Raw genomic sequence first — 23,272 nt, 5'->3', positions numbered from 1 at the left:
CGCACTTGGTTAACTGTCGGCACGGAAATATGTGACACCTACGGTAACTAAACGGTTGAGGTAACATGGTCACAAGAGACAAACATAGAACAGGGTCTGGAGAGTCAGGTATAAGCAATGAGAGATACAGAGATGGGGTAGAAGAAACCGAGGTCACTCCCAGCGGGCCACCCGCCTAGATTCGCTCAGGGCACCTGAGGTTCCATGGATGGGTCCGAGGTGATAAGAACGCCGGGGTATGTGGGATGTCTCGGTCAGTAAACGTGGGTAGAAGTAACTTGATCGCTTCCCAATAGTCCTGGTTATCTGGGCAAGTCCAGAAGATATGGAGCATGGTGCCCCCAGCACGGCCGCAACGCCAGCAGTCCGGGGTTTCCTCAGGCATGAGTTTGTGAAGGGTAGTTGCATTCCTGGACCCTGGTGCATCTAGAGGTTTTGTGGGCAAGGTATATAATTTTTTCTCGTTGGTCCTGGTTGAACTGGAGCCCCACTCTGGGTGGGAGTCCAGCAGTGCATAGACCATAGAGACCGCATGACGGAGCAGTAGGCTCGGCTCGCACTCCCTCTCAAACTCAGGGAGTCCCACACAAAAGTCTTGGCTAATGGCATGGGCCTGAGAAAATGGGACAACTGTATCTTTTGCCAAAATTTCAGTGGGATTTCAGTGACATGTCTTCCAAGGATACCCAAGCATCAGTCCGAATGAAATACCGAGCCCTATGGATTCCTGCCTCAGTTAACGTAGTAAAGCCCGGATCCTCCAATCCAGGGGTGAAGCTAGGGTTGCTCATGATCAGAAATAAGGGTGAGGGGGCTGGTGAGATACCCTCCACTGGGAAGAATTTACGACACACTACCCAAGTTGGTCCTATTGTGGGATGATTTTTCACCAGGGCTGGGATCCTGCTCCTGCACCACGGTAAGGCGGACAGCGGAAGCCCAGCCACCGACTGTTCGGGTCCTATCCACTGTTTAAGTGGACCGTGATGGCAACAGTCAATCACCCTCGTGAGATGGCATGCCACATGGTATCTAACCACATCTGGCAGGCCAATTCCTCCGTGGAGTTTATGCATACACATAATCGATGATTTAATCCTAGGCGGCTTGTGGGCCAATAGAAATTGCACAAAGGCACAGTTAATGGCCTTGAGAAATTACTGTGGGACGTGAATCGGTAGGGTTTGCAATAAGTAGAGAATACGTGGCATAACATTAATTTTCAGGATATTGCATCTACTGAACCACGAAAATTTACCTGCGTGCCATCTCGAGAGGTCTAACCAAATTTCTTTGAGTAGGCTGAGGGAAGTTAAGTTAAAAGGTGCGGGAAAGGTCCGGTATATTGGTGCCGAGGTACCCCAGTGATTCCGTTGCCCATCAAAATGGAAATGCCGACCGCAGGCCTGGTAGTAGGAAACCTGAGACAGATACATTAAGGGCTGTGGATTTTTGAAAATTGATGAGGAAAAGTGACAATGCCCCTTGCATCTCAAATTCTCGCATTAGGTTTGGTAGGGAGACACTAGGGTCGGTAAGGAGAAAAAGCAGATCATTGGTGCAGGTATAGCCGGCATCTCCGACTTGGCTAGATAACCCGAGATCCTGGTTCTAAGGTCCGAGTTGGGCCGTGTTGGAGTTTGGACCTGAAGGTTATAGAGGGAATTTGGTTGGACTTGATGGACTTATGTCTTTATTCAACCTCAAATACTATGTAACTATGTAATGAAGTGTAGTACTCCCTGAAGACCCCAGCTATATCAGTAGTCTTACTCATCTTCATACCTGAGGGGGACAGTATCTCGAATATAAAGGACTGCACTCTCTGCTTCTGCAATACCCTGGCCAGTGGCCTGCTTCATTTGTCGCCCAATTCATAGAATACCCTTTTACATCTAATTAACATACCCTTGGCCTTAGCAAGACAGATTGAATGTAGCTGTTCACGGAGAGCCATCAGTTCACCAGGAACAGACTGGGCTATGGATTGTCTGTTTTATGTACCGATTCTAGGCAGGAGATGTCAGCCAAAAGGACTTCTATTTTGGTGGCATGCTGTTTTTTTTTAAGTCTAGCACCTATTTTAATAAAGGAGCCCCTGATGTATGCCTTGTGTGCTTCCCAGAGAATCATGGGATCGCATTCATCGGTGTCATTGCGTGCAAGATAATTGACCAGGTCAGTTTAAATCTCTGCGACTACGCTAGGGTCTTGTAGGATGGATTCGTTCAAGCGCCAGTTCCACGAACCACGCTCTGTTGGAAGCAGGTCAAAGTCAGGGATACTGGAGCGTGGTCCAATAAGGAAAAAACGCCAATGGATGCCCTCCGCACAACTGGTAGGTCCCGGTGGCCCACCAAGAATAGGACTATTCGTGAATACGAGCCATGGGGATTGGAGTAGAAGGTATAGTCGCGTTCTTTAGGGTGTAACAGACGTCAGATATCTACCAGGATATTTTGATCCTCCGGAGGGCAGAGTAGGAGAGGTAGGAAGCCGACCTAGAGCTATCCAAAGTAGGATCAAGCACCATATTAAAATCACCTCCCATGACCAGCACCCCTTCCGTGAATTCCCCTAGCTGTTCCAGGGTGGATTGCAAAAAAGGAACCTGGCCTACATTGGGCAAGTACACGTTGGCGAATGTGCATAGAGTTTGACCAATTCTGCCCTTCACAAAGCTGAACCTGCTCTCCTGGCTGTAACGGGCATCCACAAATTGCTACTGCACCGTCCTGTGCACCACAATACTAACCCCGTTTTACCCCTTTTACATTTACCATCAGGGGAGCCACAGTGGTAAGCATATGGGAAGCATTGGTCTTGAAATCAGGGAATTTTGGATACCGGAAAATGTGTTTCCTGAATAAAGCCTACCTGAGCCTGAGATGTTGGAATTCGTTAAGAACGACCGTTCTCTTCTCCGGAATGTTCAATCCTTTTAAGTTCCAGGACACCACGGCACAGGACACAGAGTGCATGGCCGGGCTCTCTGGACACACAGAAGTGAAGGAGTGACCCGCTAGGAGAGAACAAAGATATAAAAGGGAGGGGACGGGTAAGAGAGCAAAGAAAGAATGAGCAGAATGAAGGATCACTGATTCAGAGACTGGATCTGCCAGTAAGTAGAGGAGGGCCGTGGTTAGAGAGGGAGAAGCGAGAGATTGGAGAAAGCTACAAACAAGGACACTGACACACAAGTAACACAAATTAATGGGGTAACTACCCTAGAATATACCCACCCAAGGGATCTGTCCCCGTGGATGGGAAAACCTAAGTTAGGGTGTGGCTAAACAAATTGGGGTCCCACTCCACCCACCCAACCCCCCCAACTCCCGGCACCAGGACAGGACTTAATGGAGTGGTAAGCCACTCGTAACTTTAACTCGGAGTGATAAGCACCCATGGAATGAAACGGTAACAATTCTTAGTGAGGCAACAGGCATCAAAGACAAGTTGTAAGGACCACATTGCATAACTAAAGTAGTCCGGGGAAGCCACCGTTCCACCTCCGCTCCCACGGCCGCCATTTCCTCGCCTGCACCCAAGGGTACACATGATTTGGTGGCACACCAAATGTCACTCAAACAGACGGTACCAAAGAGGCAAAGAAGAAGAGGTGGACCTACCGGTCTTGCGTATCTGTCCACCTAACAAATTGGTCAGAACATGTCGTCACAGGGAAAAATCAGGTAGTTCTCAGCCCGAACATGCAGTGTCCCAAAGGATTCCGGGACACGGAGCCCGGTTTGTACAATATGTCGACCTGGGCTTCTGGAACCAAAAAATCTCTTCGGTCTCCCATGAGCACATCCCGGGCGACATATGCTGCTGCTCCAGTTAGCCGGGACTACCTTCAGCAAGGATGGTATTCTTACTGGACCTGGAGAGGTAAAGGGCGCAAACGGGATCACCGGCTGTCAAGGCTGGGTCCTGGGGTTCGTCAAGGTTCGCTGGCATTCCCCCTAGGGAATGCCAGCGAACCTTCTTCGGCGTTGTTGTTGAGATAGCCTTTGAGGCATGGCGTGGGGAGCCGGGCGTGGACCCTGTCTGGCATAGCCTCTCAGTAAATGTTGCAGCCAGTCGTGAACAGGGAAAGGCTCCAGTTCTAGAAATTAGAACATGGTAGGTAGATCCATCCGTTGTGGCAGGGCAAAGGTTGAGGCATTTTTTCGCATAACAAAGTGGAATGGGAATACCCACCTATAGACAATACCTGCTTCCCGCAGTCGGGTCAGGAGCGGACGCAGGATCATTCTCCTCTGCAGAGTCGCCCTGGAAAGGTCAGGCAAGATCCTCAATCGAAATCAAGAGGCCCTTGAGACCATATTTTGCGAGGTATTTCTTCCTTGATCGGGAATTTCTGTAACCTGCAAACAATGTCACAGGGCCGATCCGGATCATCGGAGATGTGGACCCTGTGAGCATGGTCTATTTCAATTACCGTATTGGGCGGGTTACCCAGCAGGGAGTTAAAGATCGCCACAACCGTGTCATGAACGTTTTCTGGTCTGGTAGCCTCTGGGATGCCTCCTCAAATTGTTGCGTCAGTTTTTATCCTCCATATCCTCAATATGGAGTTGCATGTCAGATAGCATAGCGGAATAGATATCCCTGGATTCTTCCAGGCCCTTCTGTCTCACTGCCATGGCCGCTGAGGTCGTCTCATCACCTTCGACCCTTGTAGTCAGCTACGAGACTTCCTGCCGCATGTCTTGAATATCACGACTATGCGTCTCTTCAATTTTCGCCACCAGTGCCTCAATATCTGCCTTGGTGGGCAGCAGATGCAAAATGGCCCCTATATCCAGCTCTGCAGGGGGTTGGGGTACATCTGACTTCCTGGGCTGCATGCCTCCCTCCAGCCCAACCATAGGAGATCCCCACATGACTGCTTCTTGGGTCACCAACTCAGGGGATGAGGGTGGAGGGGGCCGGGAAGCGGTCAGCGACCCACGCGCGAACGGTGCCGGCCGAGCCCCACTACTTGAGGCCGCTGCTTTTTCGGGGCCTACACCCACGATCGTTGGAGCCGCAGGAGTGAAGAAATTTTGCAGCTCACCCGGAGCCTGAGGTCTAGGCGTGTCGGACGTCGTCTTCTACTGAGTTTTGCTAATTTCTGATGTAGGTAGGTGCTATTTTCTGTCCTGGAAGTGGAGTGGTGCGGGAGAGCAGATAAAAGAATGTGTTCACTCCGCCATGGCTAGGACACACCCCATCGAAGGTGTCTTTTAATAAGTCCCACCGTAAGCCTAGACTTCTGTGTACGGGTGGCATGTCCATTCCCAGATTTAAGTCTTTAAATCCTGTGGCATGATCGCCAGTCTGAAAGGCTTTCATAACAGCAGCACTGTTTGAAGCAATCTTGTGTCGTCTGAGATTGGCCTCAGAAAGCATACCTTCAGTCTTATGATTTGAGTCCATCGTCCACACAGAAGACTCTCTCGACGAAGTGTCGAGCATCTGCACTATACTCTTTTTCGCCATCAGTCTTTCGTAGACCATATGTTGCAACAGCAGGTGAGGGACTATTTCCGAAGACATACATCTTAATGCGATATTCAATCATTTCATTGTTTATATTGTTGTCCTAGTGCCACAGAAACCTTAGGAAGTTCCTATGGTCTTCTCGTAAAATAAAGCAATTAAAAATTTGTTTAATGTCAGTAGTTATGGAAATTGACTCTCTTCTGAGCCTCATAAGTATACCTACAAGGTTGTTGGTTAAGTTAGAACCAGTGAGAAGAACATCATTCAGGAATACACCTTGATGCTTGGCACTGGAGTCGAACACTACTTTTAATTTGTTTTGGTTTACATGGATTTACACTACATTACATGTATTACATCTATTACATGGTTTACACTAGGAAGAAAGGCATAAATCAGCACTCGTCATGTTCTTGAAGAGGTGGAGCTTGCTTGGCATGATCATTGTCAAAGATCCTTTTCATAAAAGCAATGAAATGGTCATTCATTTCAGGCCTGGTCTTTAGTGTTCGCTGAAGTGAGCTAAATGGATAAAGCCTGTTCACGATTGGTAGTCTGACTCTTGCAGAACGAAGAGGTAATGGTGCAACCCAGCTGTTACTTATCCTTGAAGAATTGATTGTCCATTATTGGGATGAACTCTCTAACTGACAACAATTTTGTTGAAATCACATGTAGTACAAAACACTGTGTTACCTAAGTTATCATCACAGAGAATAGGAGTAACATCAGGTACTTGGATGATGTCAAGAGGCTTCTCCTTTACTTTATAATGGTGGGGGCACTGTTTGAAGTGAGATGCACGTCCATTTCTTAACACGTGAGTTTTGAAGGAGTTGAGCTCCGATGGTGTACTCATTCCATTCAAGCATGCATCCACTATTAACCAGCCTAGATCAAGTTTTTGTGCATAAGGGGCATTGTCAGGTCCAGAGCACTGCTGGCGTACTTTATGTACTCTGAGAATGTCTCTTCCTGGCAAGACTAAGATTTCGTTTTAACCAGGGATCTGTTGCTCTGTTAATCTATTATGACATACATCCTGGTAGCTTTCTCAGGTTGACCCTCTGGGTATATCTTGACTAGGCATACCTTGTGGCACAGCATTTGTGACTTAAGCCTTCTCCATAGACCAGTACATGAAGAAGAAACAATTGTATGACTTGCATGACTTTGTTGCTTCCCGCCATGATTTGAGGCAGGGCTGGATGTAGGTGGCTGCTGTAGATTGTCTGGAAGTGGACCAGGATGCATAGCTGTTACATGTTTGTCACTACTGCATTCTGTGCACTTGATGACAACTTTACAGTCTTTAGCAAAATGATCATAGGAAGCAGTTTCTGGAGAATCTCCCTGCGCTGTTGTAAAGGCTTTGCCCTAAACCTACAACATTTCTTAAGAGGGTGAGGTCCCTGCTTTTGCTACAGGTTTAGATTTCGATTGCTTTTTATCTGTCCTGTCAATGGTGGAGTCCAATGCTATATTGGAGTCTCCAGCGCAAACAATTATGCCTTCAAAATGTGGTGACAGGGTTTTGAGCATAGAGATGAAGAAATGTATCTGAGCTGTATTCGGCGCATAATATGATATAAAGGTAAATAATTGTTTATCAATGTGTCCTTTTATCAATATATATCGACCTTCTGGATCTCTAATTTCTAGCATGGATGTGAAGACTACTTTATCAGAAAAGCAAATAGCTACCCCTTTTCTTCTCTCCTTTGCACTTGCCAGGTGGAATCTCGGGAAATGTTTATGGAGGGAGGAGGGGGGCTAGAGGCTAAAAAGTGAGTCTCCTGTAGGAATAGCATGTCAATATGGCAAGAATGGTAATTTTGAAAGGCCTTCTTTCTCTTAACCAAGATATTCAGGCCCTGGGTATTATGGGAGGCTAGAGTTAGAGATTTAGTACCTGCGTTTGGTGTCATTAAAATTACAAATACTTATATTTAGGCTACATAATCTCCTCCCACCTTGCAATTGGTATACCCCGATAGAGGGTTTTTGGAACCATTTGGAAACTACTGGGAATATATCTATAAGCATTTTGAGGAACAAATACAATAATGGCAAAGAAAGAAAAAAGGAAAAAAAATAACAAAAACAAAAATACACATAACACAAAAATCAAACCCACAATCAATCAGGAGAGATTCTCCCTCCTCCATGTCAACTTTCTCAGACAACCTAAGTTGAGTGAGAGTTTGGTCTGGACCCAGGATTGTTCCCTGGATCTAGATCAAACAAGGGCGTCTGGCCTACTGCGGCGGGCAGCGGACTCCTTCTGCTAGACAGTTATATGTAAATAGCAAAAACATAAATCATGGCATTTGAGATGTAAAGCTCAATTATCAGCGGTTTCTCCAGAGACTACCAAATTCGATAGTGTCCTTCTGTGTGCTTTTTTCCATAGTGGGGAGACAGAAGGTTTCCCCTGACCTTGTCATGAGGTGTGAACCAATGACTCTTTTTCCAAAAGATCAATCCCTAAATGTGTCAGCAATTTTTCACCTTCTCCTAAGGTCTTAATGGAATATGATTGGTCTTTATAGAAAAACAACAGGCGGAAAGGGAAGGCCCACCTATATTTAACACCCCGTTTAGTCAAGGCTTCCAAAAGTGGTTTCAGGGAGCGTCTTTTTTGAATGGTCGCAGGGGATATATCTGCAAATAATTGTACTGGGTGATTCATCATGAATAGCTCTGATGCCCCTCTAGCTTCCTGCATTATTGATTCTTTAATCCGAAAAAAATGGGTATTAACGATAATGTCTCTAGCGAAGCGCTCAAAACGTATAGATGTTGTCACTCGGTGTACTCTATCCAATTCCAATTCTGCTTTTGTTATGCCTGGTATTAGGTCTTTGATAAAGGATTGGACAGCAGGAACTAGATCAACAATGGATTCCGGGACACCTCTGATCCGAAAGTTATGGCGTCTTGATCTGTTTTCAAGATCGTCGATTTTTGGATAGTGCCTCCTCTAATTGGCTCTGTAGTTCTTGAATAGAAGAGGCATTATTATTAGCACAGGTTATCGTTGAATCTAATTTCTTTTCAATTGATTCTATGCGAGTTCCCAAATCTCTTAAATCGCTTCTGATATCTGTAGTGATTTTCTTAGCCATAGAGGAAAGACCGCATTCAAGCATATTTGAAAATCGTATAAGTATATCAGGGTTTTGTGGAAAGTCTTGCAAAGAATTAACACTATCCTGCACATCACTTTCATGTAGTTCAGAACTAGAGGGATGAAATAAAGGAAATCTCATACTTGCCCCTGTATGTTCTAACGGAGATAGGTTGGATGCTGGTGATCTTAAGACTGGGGATCTGTGGTCCGTGTGTTCTCCCTCTGATTGTGCTGTGGAAGAGTGACTTTGATCTGCATCTTTAACTTCCCCCTCAAGGGAGAGATCCGCGTTGGGTTCTGTGTGTTCCTGCTTTTGCTTGATGCTGTCTTCCTTCCCTGCTTCCATTTGTTGGGCTGCCTTTTTGGAGCGATTTTTAGCCCCTTTCTGCTTGCCTCCTGCCATCGAGGCTATCTTATCCGCCCGTCGCTACTGCGCTACTGTGCCGCTTTCACCTCTGTCTCTCTCTGTCCTTCCTCCGGTGCTGCCGATTCAAGAGTTACGGTCACGGAGAGGAGTCAGCGCCCGCCGTGTTTCAAGGCACCCGGCTCACGCGTCCATTACGGATGACGTCACGGACACCTCGCGCATGCGCCCTGTTCATGTTCTCGGTGGTATGTCATATGATGGAAAGGCATGTGCATCATAGTTCGGGCCTTCAGGGCAGATATTCCCATGAGCAATGTGGAAGATATGATACAAGGAGTATAGGAGCAAAACAACAAAAAAGAAAAGAAAAAAAAGAGAGGGGTGGGGAAGGAAGCAAGAAAAAAGGGGCAGAAGGAAAGAGATTTTCTCAGTTAGGCCATAACTCTCAGTTGCTCATTGCCAATATTCAGCAGAATTGAGGAATTCAGTCCAGTAGTACCATGTGGAGGAAAATCTGGACATTGTTCCCTTTTATTGAGCTAGTGAGATCCTCCATATGTCTAATGTCATATACCCATTGGAGCCACTGTCGAATAGTTGGAGGTGAGGACTGCTTCCACAAAAGGGGGATACAAGCCCTTGCCACATTCACTAAGTGGATCAGGATAGACCGTCTATAAGCCCTTCAGGGGGCGGTGATTGTGGTGCAGCAAGAAAAAGGCTGGGTCCAAAGGTATTGGTCTGTCGGTGAACTTCTGCATTATGTCTCTAACCTGGGTCCAAAAGTTCAAGAGCAATGGGCAGTACCAAAATACATGGTATATATCAGCCATTTTCCTGGTATCTATTGGATATCGAGGACCCCCAGGGAGAGTTGTAGGATCCTAAATCTCTCAGTTGAGGTGAACTGAACCCCCCAGGACTCTCTCCCACATCTCGAGGAAAGGTAAAGGCTGATCGAGGTCTGGGAGAATAAGCAATTTATAGCAAAGGTGAGGGTGAGGTTTGAGGATTTTTATAAATAGGGCACCTACGATTAGGGTCTTTTTATCTCCATCACCCGAAACACTTTTTAACAGATACTGCTCTATTTAAGTCTCTACATTTAGCTGCTGTGCTATCATACCTTGATGATGATGAAGCAGCCAAGCTGGATTCACTGAAGCTGGGATAATTTCTCTTACAGGCTTGATCACTGATGAACCTGCAAAACTATGAGAAAAGAGGAAAAGATGCATTATAGTCTCTCTTGTATTTTGAACTCTGTTGCGCCCATTTCTCTTGCAGGTTGTATGGCAGTTTAGACACCACTGGATTCATGCTAAGAGTGGTGTCCAGGAAGCTCTTAGTCCAGGTAGACTTGGGTCTGTCTTTGCCAACTCTAGCTCCAATAGGAGGTTACTTAGTTCTTGGAGCTTGAGTTGATCTTTGTTACCTATTTTTGGAACGTTTTGCAGTCTCTTGAATAAAGCACTTTCTTTGGCTTCAGAGCTACCATAGGTTTGCTCAAGTCTTGCCCATGCAGCAGCAAGATCTGCATCTGGGAAGCCAACATGTACTGCTCTCAGTCTTGCAGATCTGCAGATTTTGGCACCAGCCACTTTAAGAGCAAATCAAGTTCCTCCTTGGCAGTAAGGTTAAGATCGGCAATTGCAGCTTTAAAGGATGTTCTCCAGGCCCTGAAGTTCTCTTGCCAATCGTCGAACCTTGAGAGGCTAATGTTAATGAGATTTTGGCATCATATATCTGGCGAAGTCATCATATATCTGGCACCAAAGTAACTTGTGGAACCCCTTGGGCGTGAAAGTTCTCTGGTGAAGAAGGGTGAGGTATAGAAGGATAAAATGATGTTGCAAAAGTGTTTAGCTGTAGTGTAGTCTCTGAGGCTTCTGCTGGGTGTACCTTGAACTGTGGCTTGTCGCTGGGAGTCAACTTGTTGTTGGCAGGAGGTGATGTGGTTTGCTGTGTAGATGCACTTGCATGATGGACTTGAAGAGGTTCAGGCAATTGCAGCTTAGAGGTCTCTATATTGAGAGCAAGAACAGTGTTGTTAGTAGGACGTACAGGAGATGGCTCTGTATTGTTGCAAACATTATGCTTTAGCACATATTTATTGGTACGCTCAACTGGGTCTTCCAGTTCTGCTGGGATAGAACAGTCCGAATTAGTACTTTGTCCCATGGCTTGTTCAAGGGCTTTTAGCCTTGCTAGGGCAGCTGCTTCTTCCTTTTCCATTTGGAGAATCTTTATTTGAGTTTTCATTTGAGCTTCTGCCTCTGCTTCACGAATTTATTAAATGCAGCAGGTTACAGCAGACAACAGGATGTAGCAGATGATTAGAAAGATGGTATTTGCAGGTGAAAATATGGAACTGTTTCCCCCCATGTGAGCAGATTGACATGTGTCCATGACACAAGCAACCATTTTGATGCCAGATGAGAATGTGAGAACAAGGGAAGTACATCACACACAAGGGGCACAAGGGGAGGGAGTATAAAAAAACATGGTGCAATAACCAAAATGATCACAAGATGGCAGTGTATTAACCAGCTATACTGGTAATATGCTAGTAATGCTTAAGGAAATTAACTATGTAAATTCTCAGTTCACATTAATATGAGTATTTAACCATGACTTTGCATTGTGTCATGTTTTTATACAACTGTTGTATTGGCTGCCTGGTACTCCTTACCTTTTTTAGCCAACCAGTTCTCCAAAGGTAAAAATAAACTTAGCAAGAAGAGTCAGGGCCCTTTAAAGACGTGAGTGTGTTAATGGACCTAGGAACTTAGATACAGATATCTCAGTTCCTGAGAGGAATAGAAAGCCAATAGATAATCCAGCCTGTCGGCATACTCCTAAACCTAAATTCTATTTTGACATGTCTGACCCTTTAACAGTTCTCTGTCTACATCAGATTATCATAGTCAGGTGGTCTTGCCAATACCAACAGGTTTGAATGATGAGGATGCATTAGGGAAGCTTGTATGCATATTCAGCAAGAACATCCTTAGACATTAAGTGTATGTGAAAGTTATTTGTTTTACAAATTTCATATTATTCATGCTTCCTGTTCCATATTTCCATGATTGTATTTCATATTAGATATGTGCATTTGGATTCGGACAAACCTGCAAATCAATGAAATTCAATTGATTCAGCGGTTCGTCCGAATCCAAAAAAACGTATTTATTCCCGAATACACTACAACTATATGCGGGCATACATAAATTTGTTTGCTGAACGAGCGGCTGTCATATTGGCCACGGGTGCGTTCTGCGCAGGTGCGCCGCCATCTTTGAGTATATCTTGGGTATACCAAGATGGCGTCGCCCGAACATACGGGCGCTGCCATCTTGGTGCATACCAAGATGCACTAAAAGATTGTGGTGCATAAGCGCAGAATGCGCCGGCGGCCGATCTGGTTTCGGATTCGGAGGCTCGTTGCCTTCAAATCCGAAACCGCAGAAAACATTTTTTCTTTGAAACGAATGGAAAAGTTTTTCGTTTTCATTTGTTTCGTCAGAAAACAATTTTTTTTGCAGTGCACATGTCTATTTCATATAAAGATTTGTTGATTCTTGTTTTATTTGTGCGTCAGGGCGACTGTTAGAAAACCCCCTGAATAGCTGCTGAGATAAAGGACAAGCAGAATAAAGGGTCCGTTGTTTTTAGGGCTAGTTCACACCAGCCACTGTGCGTTCCGGCCCGAAGTGAGCTGGCCGCAATGCGATCCAGTGTGTTCCGGCCAGAATCGGGCTGGAATGCACTGTGGTTGGTGTGAACTAGCCCTTATAGGATCATTAGATGCAAACGTGATATGTGAGTTAACCTTAGGTCCAGTGGTCAGCTCCAGGCTTCTTATTTGCCTTAAGCTGGCCATACACCTATAGATTTTTTTTCTATCAGCCTATGGTCAGATGGAAAAAGTGCAACAGATTCCTCCATTTACGCTAAACTGTGTGGATGGAGGAATCTCCCACTGGGCCAAGCTTCAGTATCTTGCTAGTTGGCCCTGCTGGATCCTAAAATACCTGAACAATACCTGCATCCAATCAGATTGTTCAGGGATGTTGACAGTCAGTGGGGCCGACTAGAAAGATACTGACAGGATCTGTGAATGGAAAAACTACAAGTCCCATCAGCCACCATGGTAGAGGAAGTTGTAGTTCTCAATGGAATAACTCGATGGTGATGTCATCACATTTGTAGTCCTTTTGACACTTCCGCCCGTCCATGTTAATGAATAGCCGTATCTCACTATGGAAATGGAAGGGATAAGCAGTCTACAGAAGCCAGAAAATTGCACCTGCAATCTACTGATCATGGTTGCAACAAGTGACTGGCTCCTATGCAACAAAAAAATTATAAATAAGCATTTTTTTCTTTTATGAAGAAGTGTGCATTTGTTATTTTTTTGCCAAAAGGTGACATTTCCCTTTAACAGCAGGATTGCACCTGTAGAAACTAAAGTTCAAAGATATCATCAATAAAGTTTTGGGGAAATATAACATAGTAGTTTAACTCTCTCCAGGATCAGGAGCTGAAAGATTTAGGTGGAGTGGAATGTTAAAGTAAACCTGTCAGAAGGGAAGCACTGTACATAGGCAGCCACTGATGACCTATTTTTGTAAATGGAGAAAATGAAGTCGGAACCCAGGATCTACATGCGTGTTCTAGGTTATTGACTCAATAGCTATATGACTCAGTATTGAAGCATGATAGCCAGGCAATTGGCACTTTCACTGTAATGTATGGCCAAAAAGTTATAAGATAATTCACTACAAACTATGACGAAAGATCTATGAGATCCTTCACTGGAATGAATGACCAAAGAGCTATATGATCATGTACTGCAATATATGATCAATGAGCAATAAGATCGTTCACTGCATGATCAAAGAGTTATGAGATAATTCACTGCAATTTATGACCAAAGAGCTTTGATGAAATGTAGGAAAAGTTGTGGGAGTGAGAAGGGCTTCTAATAATATCTTTATTTTCAAAAGGCAAATTCTCAGTGAAAGGTACATTTTACAACTATACACCAGAAAACTGGGAATGACAATTACCACTTTTTTAAGGACACGGTGTACAGTATTTACCCACAACTAAACTCGGTTATGAAAATGTGTTCTTTTAATTCTTTCTTACAATAATGTGTACATGTCAATATCTAATGGCTTAATCGTCTGTTAATATGATGTTAATGCCAGTGAATGTGTGGGAAACAGCCTAATCCGAGTGTAATCTTCCTCATAATCACTTGGTAAAAGTGGCTGGCATCTTAGACTTTGTTTATGGAGACTTTGGTCAAACGGACGGCTGTGCAGACTGCTAATATAGAACATGAAGAGGGATCTTAGAAGTCCTCTTAAAACAAGAGAGGTTAAAATATGCAGACTGATAGATTACTATTTGTAAACAATACATAAATACCAGGATTAAATGGTCAGTCCTCAGAGCTACTATTTCAACTATAAGAGATAATAGTTTGCTGGATTACCTACCATTTTATTTTATCTAAACAGGAAATAGTGGTGAACATAGGCAGGTCACTTGCTTCCCTTGGAAAACCAAGTCATATACAGTATATTTTTTTTAATTTCCTACCTGTTGCATTTGGGCATTTGAGGTCTTTACCCATTTATATTACCCATACTGCCATATGATTTGGACTCATTCCATGTGTTCTGGGCCGCCATTTGAAAGTCTCACTCATTGATAATAATAATGAACATGTATTCTTCTGAGCCCCTGCAGAAATTCAATCATAGCTCCTGGGAAACCTGCCCACTCCCCAATGTCACCAGGAGATTGATTTTGTAACTACAGAAAATATATAGGAAGCCCCTCCTACTAAACATTTCACAAGTAGGAAGTAAATGGAATCCCTGTGAGAGTATTAATACAAACTATTGTGTAGGCTTGTGTAATGAAATTTGTAAAAAAAAAAAAAATAATTAAATGTATGCAACTGACCAGGAGAGGAATTTCATACTTAAAACTTTCATCATTTTCTGATGCACTCCATTATTTTCTCTCAATGTCTCATAATATTCATTGAAAATCTCCACCCACTAGAAATGTGCAGCGGCTAAAAATTTGTTTTGTTTGGTTTTGGATTTCGTTTATTTTGTTTTTCAGATTCGGGTCGGAAATTGAATTTGTTGCTAGGATTCGGATTCAGAATTCGGACAAATTCCAGAAAATTCAACTTGAGGTGGGGTAGCAGAATTGGCACATTTGTAATTTCTGGTTGCTGTGCTTTACTATTAAAGGGAGATTAAAATCATTTTCTTAATTTGTTTTTATCCATTTAAATGTTAACAGTGCACGCACAGGATTTGGGCGAAATTCGTTCCAAATCCAGAATTTCGGATCCGATATTTCGGATTCAAAATTTCGGATGCTTTCGGATATGTTATATTTCGGAAATTCGGATGCTCCGAATCTACGAATTTCCAAAATGTCATCCGAATTTCAATTCGGAACGAAACAAATCGCACATGTCTACCACCCACAACCCAACACTGACAACCTGCTGTAGTGGGTCTCACTGTTCCCTTTGAAAGAAGAAAGAAGAAGAATGAAAGGAAGGAAGGAAGTAAATACCAGGAAGAATATGATTAAATGTATGGAATAATATTACAATTATTATAGAACAATTATTATGAAAGGAGTGTCTAATAGAAATCAGAAATAGTTTAATGTAATGGTCAACAGACGACTGCTGGCCAGGGTGTAAGGATTGTGATATTCTTAGTACTGTAGAGAGGGATACAGTTGATTGAAACATAGCCATAGATTGAAACATAGCCAGTAACTGATTACATATGTAAAGGAAGACCAATGTCAGAAGCCAGGAAGTCCATTGTGGAATGTATTGACAAGACATGGAAAACACAGGAAGACTCGATAGTACTGATGAAAAAGGTCAATTGACTAGTAAATGACCAAAGTCTCCCAGTGAGGCACAAGACCAAAAGATCTCTAATCTTTACCAGAGCCACTGATGGTGCACATGGAACTTTGTCAGTGAGCTGCAGACCCTAAGATAGCCTCACTAGTGACAGGAGAGCTTATACAAAGACTAGGCAACATAAACTGGGCTATAGAATTGCAAAGGGGTTAACAAGACAGCTGAGGACTGAAACACAACAGAGGAATAGCAGAGGGAAGCCAAGCAAGGTGAACAAAAACATTAAGGGGGTTATTCACTAAGCTGCCGAAGGTAGCCGAGACGAAGTGAACTGAGCCGAACGCCATATGGCTATTCACTTCGGCCCTGTACGTCTGATTTCAGCTGCACATCAGATAAAATCAGCCGTATATCGGCTGGCTTCGCTCAGCCAAACATGCTCTGCATGTACGGCTGAGCCGAAGTGAAGAAGCCGCTCAATTCTCATAGGGGCCGAACAGCAGTGAGTAAATAGCCGAATACTGCCGAGCGGCAGAGGTCCCCCCTGGAGAAGCACCTTGTCCCCGTGCCGACAAGAGGGGGAAGAGGGCCTCTTCTCCACAAGTCCTGGGGTGTTGGTTGTGGGGGTCTGCGGCAGAGGGGCTTATTTGCATCGGGGTAATCCCCTTTAATAAAGGGGCACCCAGATGCGGCCCCCCCTTGTGAATCAGTAAGAGGTACTTGTACACCTACTCATTCACTAAAGGGTTAAATACAAATATGAAAAACCGCACCAGGCTTTTGAAAAAAGGCCTGTGGGCCATTTTATGTGGCCCTTGCACCTTTCCTTTTTAAGCCAAAGCTGGCACTGTAAATGGTTGCCAGGCTTCACAGGAAGGCTGCCGCAGTCCCCAGCAAGGTCCCAGCAGCCTTCCTGTAAATCACAGTGCCTGTTTAGAACATGGGCAGCAAATCTGCCCACCTGAGAGTCCACACAGCCCACCATAGAACCTGCACGGTCGCCTGAAAGCCCACATAGCTCACCATAGAACCTACACAGCCACCTCAACTGGCCATCAAAATTTGACCCACTTGGACTTTTATGCAATTCAATTATGTTGAATTTTCATGGAATTCGCCATATTCCGGGCAAATCGGATTTTGGCTTATTGACTATATTTGCTCATAACTATTGGTGGTAAAGTTACCCTTAATGAGATAAAATCATGATTATTAAGAAAATAAGACTTCCAACAGGAATTTTTGTTTAACATGAGGGAAAATTAATTATGTTTCTGAAATTAAACATTTTTAGGAGATAACTATGTGAGATTAAGTTAAAATAAAAAGTAGTGATGTTAAAATGGGCAAGACATCAGCATCAAAAGGATGCTGAACAGAATTCTGAATCCTTTTGAAAAGGTTTGCATATATGTATTCAAACTGTGAATATAATTGCTTGCCTGGTGTCATAATAAGAAAAAAAATGCAGTTGCCATTTAGTGATCTCTTTCAAAATGCTAGTTATCTGGCTCTCTTGCTGATCCTCTGGCTTCAATACCCAATCACTGACCCAGAAAAATATATGTAGCTAGTAAATTTGAGCTTTTGGATCTGCATATCTGTTCAGTGACTCTGAAAGCATTAAAGGCAAGTGTAAATGAAAAACAACAAGCCGCTGCGCTAGGAGTAATCACTCAGTGAAAGTGAACCAGCTGCAACAATGTGTGGTAGTGAATAAAAAAAATGCTATTATGTTGCGCTAGGTCCTGTGTAGCAATCTCTTAATGTTGTATCAACAACTAATCTCCTCCTTTAATTCCAAATGATCTGTGACTCTATATAAATATTCAAATGGATTAAAAAGCAAAAAACAAATGTGTCATGATCCTTATTAAACAAGTGTATAATATAATGCTATTTGGTTGTGCTCAGTTATATAAGCCAACTAACAAACTCTACGAATAGAAAGTGATAGAAATACTCAGCGATAAGAGATCAAAGCCAGTAACTCCCTTGACGCGTTTCATCTATGGACTTTTTCAAAAGAGTGTTTCTGCTTTCGTCTCTCACCGCAATTTATGTTAAAAACAATCGGACACTTCCTCACCACGTGGGTCTCTCCTCCCCCCACACCTGATTTGTTAGAGGACAGAAACCACACGTGGGAAGGATAACGACACATATAAATATCAAGACATATTTTACAATATCCAGAAAATGTCTGTGGTTGTATCTTGTTTTACAAATTATAAATGAAAGATAAAAAAATAAATACATAAAATTGTATAAAACAATGGCTGGATCCCCGATATTGACTAACAATCTGTGTAAATGTATCTCATATCTATTCCAAGGTCGGGTGCATAATTTTAATATCTCAAATGACTCAGAAAATCTTCATTAAATCTATTGATAATGAGGACCCATAAACAATCAAGTTGCAGTGTAGACCAACAAAATATAGATGTCTCCCCGAGGATCTACACCAATGTGTCAGATCTCGGGTGGTAAAATTGTAGATTCAATGGAATGGATCAGATAACATATGTGTTTTCTAGTATTAATTAGATTAGAAGATTTAGCAACTTCCCAACGCTGGAGCGGGGTGGCTGGACAGCACAAGGAGAGAAATCCTTCCCACAATGAGGTAATATTTCCTTGCATTCAAGTGTAGTTAAATGACATTTAGATATTAAGAGTGTTTTACATACAAATCCGGAACTTATTTTGAGCAATTTGGCCAGTTATGCATGCACTGGTGTCCAATGTGAGAGATGTTGGATATCAAATGGATTTATTTAGATTTGAGTCATATTTTAGTCGTCAATGATATATGAGATTTTGATACAACTGATACGGTTTGTTTTGACACTATGTACTTACCAACATGAGGGAATGCCTTGCATTTCTCCTCTCTCTAATCCATGGATGTGATTTCATTTGTGCTCATACTATTGCCATATGGATGGACTTGGTATGAGACAATTATTCATTTAATCATAATTTATGTTTTTTTTAGAAGATTGAACTTTTGAATTTTTAATAGATATATGGTTTGAACCATTGTAGGAACTCCAGGATAGATGTGCTGTCCCCCCTGCTCTTTTGCCAACTTGTTCTCCCCACCCTCTCTCCTTCTTGGTTGGTAAGAGTCCTCCGGGGGTGTGAACCCATCCATTGCCCAATTTTCCAAGAGGGAATGTATGTAGTTAATTGTGCTTGTATTAATGTAGATATTTGTACATGTGCACTGAGAATTACTATCTATTTATTTATTATATTTATTAATTATCTCAGCTTTGGATCTACAAAGAAATTACAGAGTTTTGCCTCCAATAAACCTCCTGAGGAAGCTTTAGCGAGCGAAACACGTTGAGGGCCGGAATAGTGCAATTATAGATGAAATTATGCTTGCCTTGTAAATGTGTATGGATAATCACGCACCCAATGCATGACTATTACAACAAAAAATATATCGTTATTTTATACACCATGCAATTGCACTAAGTCCAGGGAGGTATATTTAAGTATTTATTATCCACTGTTTGTAACTTTTTAGACCAAATAAATGTTTTTAAGTATATTGAGATCATGTCTTGTTACCAAGCTAAGCCATGTTATCCCACATTCATCATAGGACACTTTTAAAGCCCCATTATCGCTTTGTTTTTTCATGTAGTATTTTTATGTAGTTAAACCACTAGATGCAAGTTACAGAGTGGAATCAAGCATTTATAGCACATAAGGGTTTCACAGACCGCTACACGAGATTCATCAATCTAGCACTATACCTTATCACCTGAATACAAATGGCAACGCTGTAGCGGCACGATGCTGACACTCTCACTTTCTATTTGTAGAGTTTGTTAGTTGGCTTATATAACTGAGCACAACAAAATAGCATTATATTATACACTTGTTTAATAAGGATCACGACACATTTGTTTTTTGCTTTTTAATCCATTTGAATATTTATATAGAGTCACAGATCATTTGGAATTAAAGGAGGAGATTAGTTGTTGATACAACATTAATCCCTTGTGAGATTGCTACACAGGACCTAGCGCAACATATTAGCAAACATTTTTCATTCACTACCACACATTGTTGCAGCTGGTTCACTTTCACTGAGTGATTACTCCTAGCGCAGCAGCTTGTTGTTTTTCATTTACACTTGCCTTTAATGCTTTCAGAGTCACTGAACAGATATGCAGATCCAAAAGCTCAAATTTACTAGCTACATATATTTTTCTGGGTCAGTGATTGGGTATTGAAGCCAGAGGATCAGCAAGAGAGCCAGATAACTAGCATTTTGAAAGAGATCACTAAATGGCAACTGCATTTTTTTTCTTATTATGACACCAGGCAAGCAATTATATTCACAGTTTGAATACATACAGTATATGCAAACCTTTTCAAAGGATTCATAATTCTGTTCAGCATCCTTTTGATGCTGATGTCTTGCCCATTTTAACATCACTACTTTTTATTTTAACTTAATCTCACATAGTTATCTCCTAAAAATGTTTAATTTTACAAACATCATCAATTTTCCCTCATGTTAAACAAAAATTCCTGTTGGAAGTCTTATTTTCTTAATAATCATGATTTTATCTCATTAAGGGTAACTTTACCACCAATAGTTATGAGCAAATATAGTCAATAAGCCAAAATCCGATTTGCCCGGAATATGGCGAATTCCATGAAAATTCAACATAATTGAATTGCATAAAAGTCCAAGTGGGTCAAATTTTGATGGCCAGTTGAGGTGGCTGTGTAGGTTCTATGGTGGGCTATGTGGGCTTTCAGGTGACGGTGCAGGTTCTATGGTGGGCTGTGTGGACTCTCAGGTGGCTGTGCGGGGTCTATGTTGGGCTGTGTGGACTCTCAGGTGGGCAGATTTGCTGCCCATGCTCTAAACAGGCACTGTGATTTACAGGAAGCCTGCTGGGACCTTGCTGGGGACTGCTGCAGCCTTCCTGTTAAGCCTGGCAACCATTTACAGTTCCAGCTTCAGTTTAAAAAGGAAAGGTGCAAGGGCTACATAAAATGGCCCACAGGCCTTTTTTCAAAAGCCTGGTGCGTTTATTTATATTTGTATTTAACCCTTTAGTGAATGAGTAGGTGTACAAGTACCTCTTACTCATTCACAAGGGGGGGCCGCATCTGGGTGCCCCTTTATTAAAGGGGATTACCCCATCCACATGGCAATAGTATTAGCACGAATGAAATCACATCCATGGATTAGAGAGAGGATAAATGCAAGGCATTAAGCACTTGTTTAATAAGGATCACGACACATTTGTTTTTTGCTTTTTAATCCATTTGAATATTTCTATAGAGTCATAGATATTTTGGAATTAAAGGAGGAGATTAGTTGTTGATACAACATTAATATCTTGTGAGATTGCTACACAGGACCTAGCGCAACATAATAGCAAAAATTAAAGGCAAGTGATCATTGTGATAGCCCGGTAACTAACCTTTTCAAAGGGAGATTTACAATGTCAATCTGTGTTATGACAGATTTCCTTTATTAATCCACATAATGCTGGATTGTCCAAGAAATGTGTCTAGTAACAACAAGCTAGGATGTTTTTGTGGTGCTATCACAGTAGTACCTGAATAAAGCCCTTGAATGTTTCACTGTTGGTTAGATGTGAGAACCACTCCAAGTGTTCAGTTTCCCAAAGCATTTATTTGCAGCTGTGAGATTGTTGACAGCAACATTTTACTATCAGCCTCGGAAATTCATACTGCTGAACAGTTAAACAGCAAATCTGGTAGGGGAAGATAAGATGAACCCATTATAATAGAAATTAAGTGGCTGCCATTGCTGACTGTTTTAAAGAACTCCAGGTAGCCAGCTTTGACAGTGTTCCCTCCTGCCTGTCTCCTTCTACACTGCAACAATGCTATGCAATGGTATGTCCCTCAGCGTCTTCACATCTAAACACAGACTGCTGCAGAGGAGTGGGATATAGGCTGGAATGACTTGTCTAAGAACAAGCCGGTATAACTTTTTTTTTAACCTAGACACAGGGGCGTAACTAGAAATCGCGGCCCCATAGCAAAATTTTGTATGGGCCACTTCCCCAGCAAACCATGCACAGGCTTGATGTGAATGGGTCCTTGGGCTCTGTTCACACATTAGCGGTTTTCCACGCATATTCTTATGTGCAGAAACGCGCTAAACATAAAAACCAATACATTCTAATGTATCTAGATCACACCTGCGCAACGTTTGCAAAGATGCTCATCGCGCAAAAGTCCAAGCGCGATATTCTGTGCGGATTCTGTGCGTTTCAGCTATAGTTGTAGCCGCAAACATGCGGAATCCACGCGTATGTAAACATTTGCATTTTTGTGCCACGCGGAAAAAGCAATCGCTATGTGTAAATGGAGCCCAACACTGCCACACCAATGAAAGCTGGGGAAATGTGGGTTATAATTTGTAACCCAACTTTCCCCAGCTTCAGGGCCGGCCTTAGGCCTTTAGGCGCCCTGTGCGAGAAAGCTTTACAGCGCCCCTCAGTGGCCACACCCTTTAATGGTCACACCCCCAGTAACCACACCCCTTTTCCCCAATATCCGCAGCATTTAAAGACTCCAATTTTGCTAAGCCACAAAGAAACATATTAAAAAGTATGATACAAATTTAACTTTTATTCAAAGGTATTAAACTTGTCGGCACAATATAAGTATTCTTCTCTCACCCAGCCTCGGGACACCCCTGTACAGTGCAATTTAACTCTCTTTCCTGAGTTTCTTTAGTGTGGCAGTGTAATTATAACTTAAAATAACACTGCCACACCAGTGAAGCTAGGGAGAGTGGGGTTACAAATTATAACCCCCATTTCCCCAACTTTCATTGGTGTTAGTGTAGAGCACACAAAATAGCAGCCATCTAATGCCCTGCCAATAACCATTTATTTGCACCAGCCACCAGCTCACAGTCCCCTATAGAAAAGTATACAAGTATACTATCACTTTCTCAAACGATTCATCCCCACACAGCTACCTCCTCATGTATCACTTGCCCCTCCCTTTTAGATTGTAAGCCCTCACAGGCAGGGCCCTCCTTACCATCTTGTCTTGAATTGTATTGTGATTGTAATGTCTTCCTTATATTGTAAAGCGCTGCTCAAACTGTTGACACTATATAAATCCTGTATAATAATAATAATATACAAGTACCTTCCTGCTCCTTCTCCATCTCTGTCTCTGTCTTCTTCTGCTTGGCTGATGTCAGAGCCAAACTCAGAGCCGAAGAGTAGATCCTTCCACCGCTGTGCTGTTACACTGGCTGGCAGGCGGCAGAGGAAAAAAAAGTTCCTGGAGTTCTTTAAGTCATGTTATCATGCTGACACTCAGTGCC

General features: G+C 42.7%; 1 long non-coding RNA gene across 1 annotated transcript in view; it reads right to left on the bottom strand.

The window, feature by feature from the left end:
• Positions 1 to 6,526: 6,526 nt before the first annotated feature.
• Positions 6,527 to 23,272, bottom strand: part of LOC108800944 — a 16,862-nt gene continuing 116 nt past the window's right edge. The window contains exons 2-3 of the long non-coding RNA XR_001942127.1: positions 20,034 to 20,035; positions 6,527 to 6,613 (exon numbers count right to left, since the gene is read on the bottom strand). This is a non-coding gene — a long non-coding RNA (uncharacterized LOC108800944). The remainder of the gene's footprint in view (positions 6,614 to 20,033; positions 20,036 to 23,272) is intronic.

The sequence above is a fragment of the Nanorana parkeri genome, unplaced genomic scaffold (assembly GCF_000935625.1).
Source record: "Nanorana parkeri isolate BGI_ZX_2015 unplaced genomic scaffold, ASM93562v1 scaffold2175, whole genome shotgun sequence".
Classification (NCBI taxonomy): domain Eukaryota; kingdom Metazoa; phylum Chordata; class Amphibia; order Anura; family Dicroglossidae; genus Nanorana; species Nanorana parkeri.
This window is presented reverse-complemented; position numbering and strand designations above follow the sequence as displayed.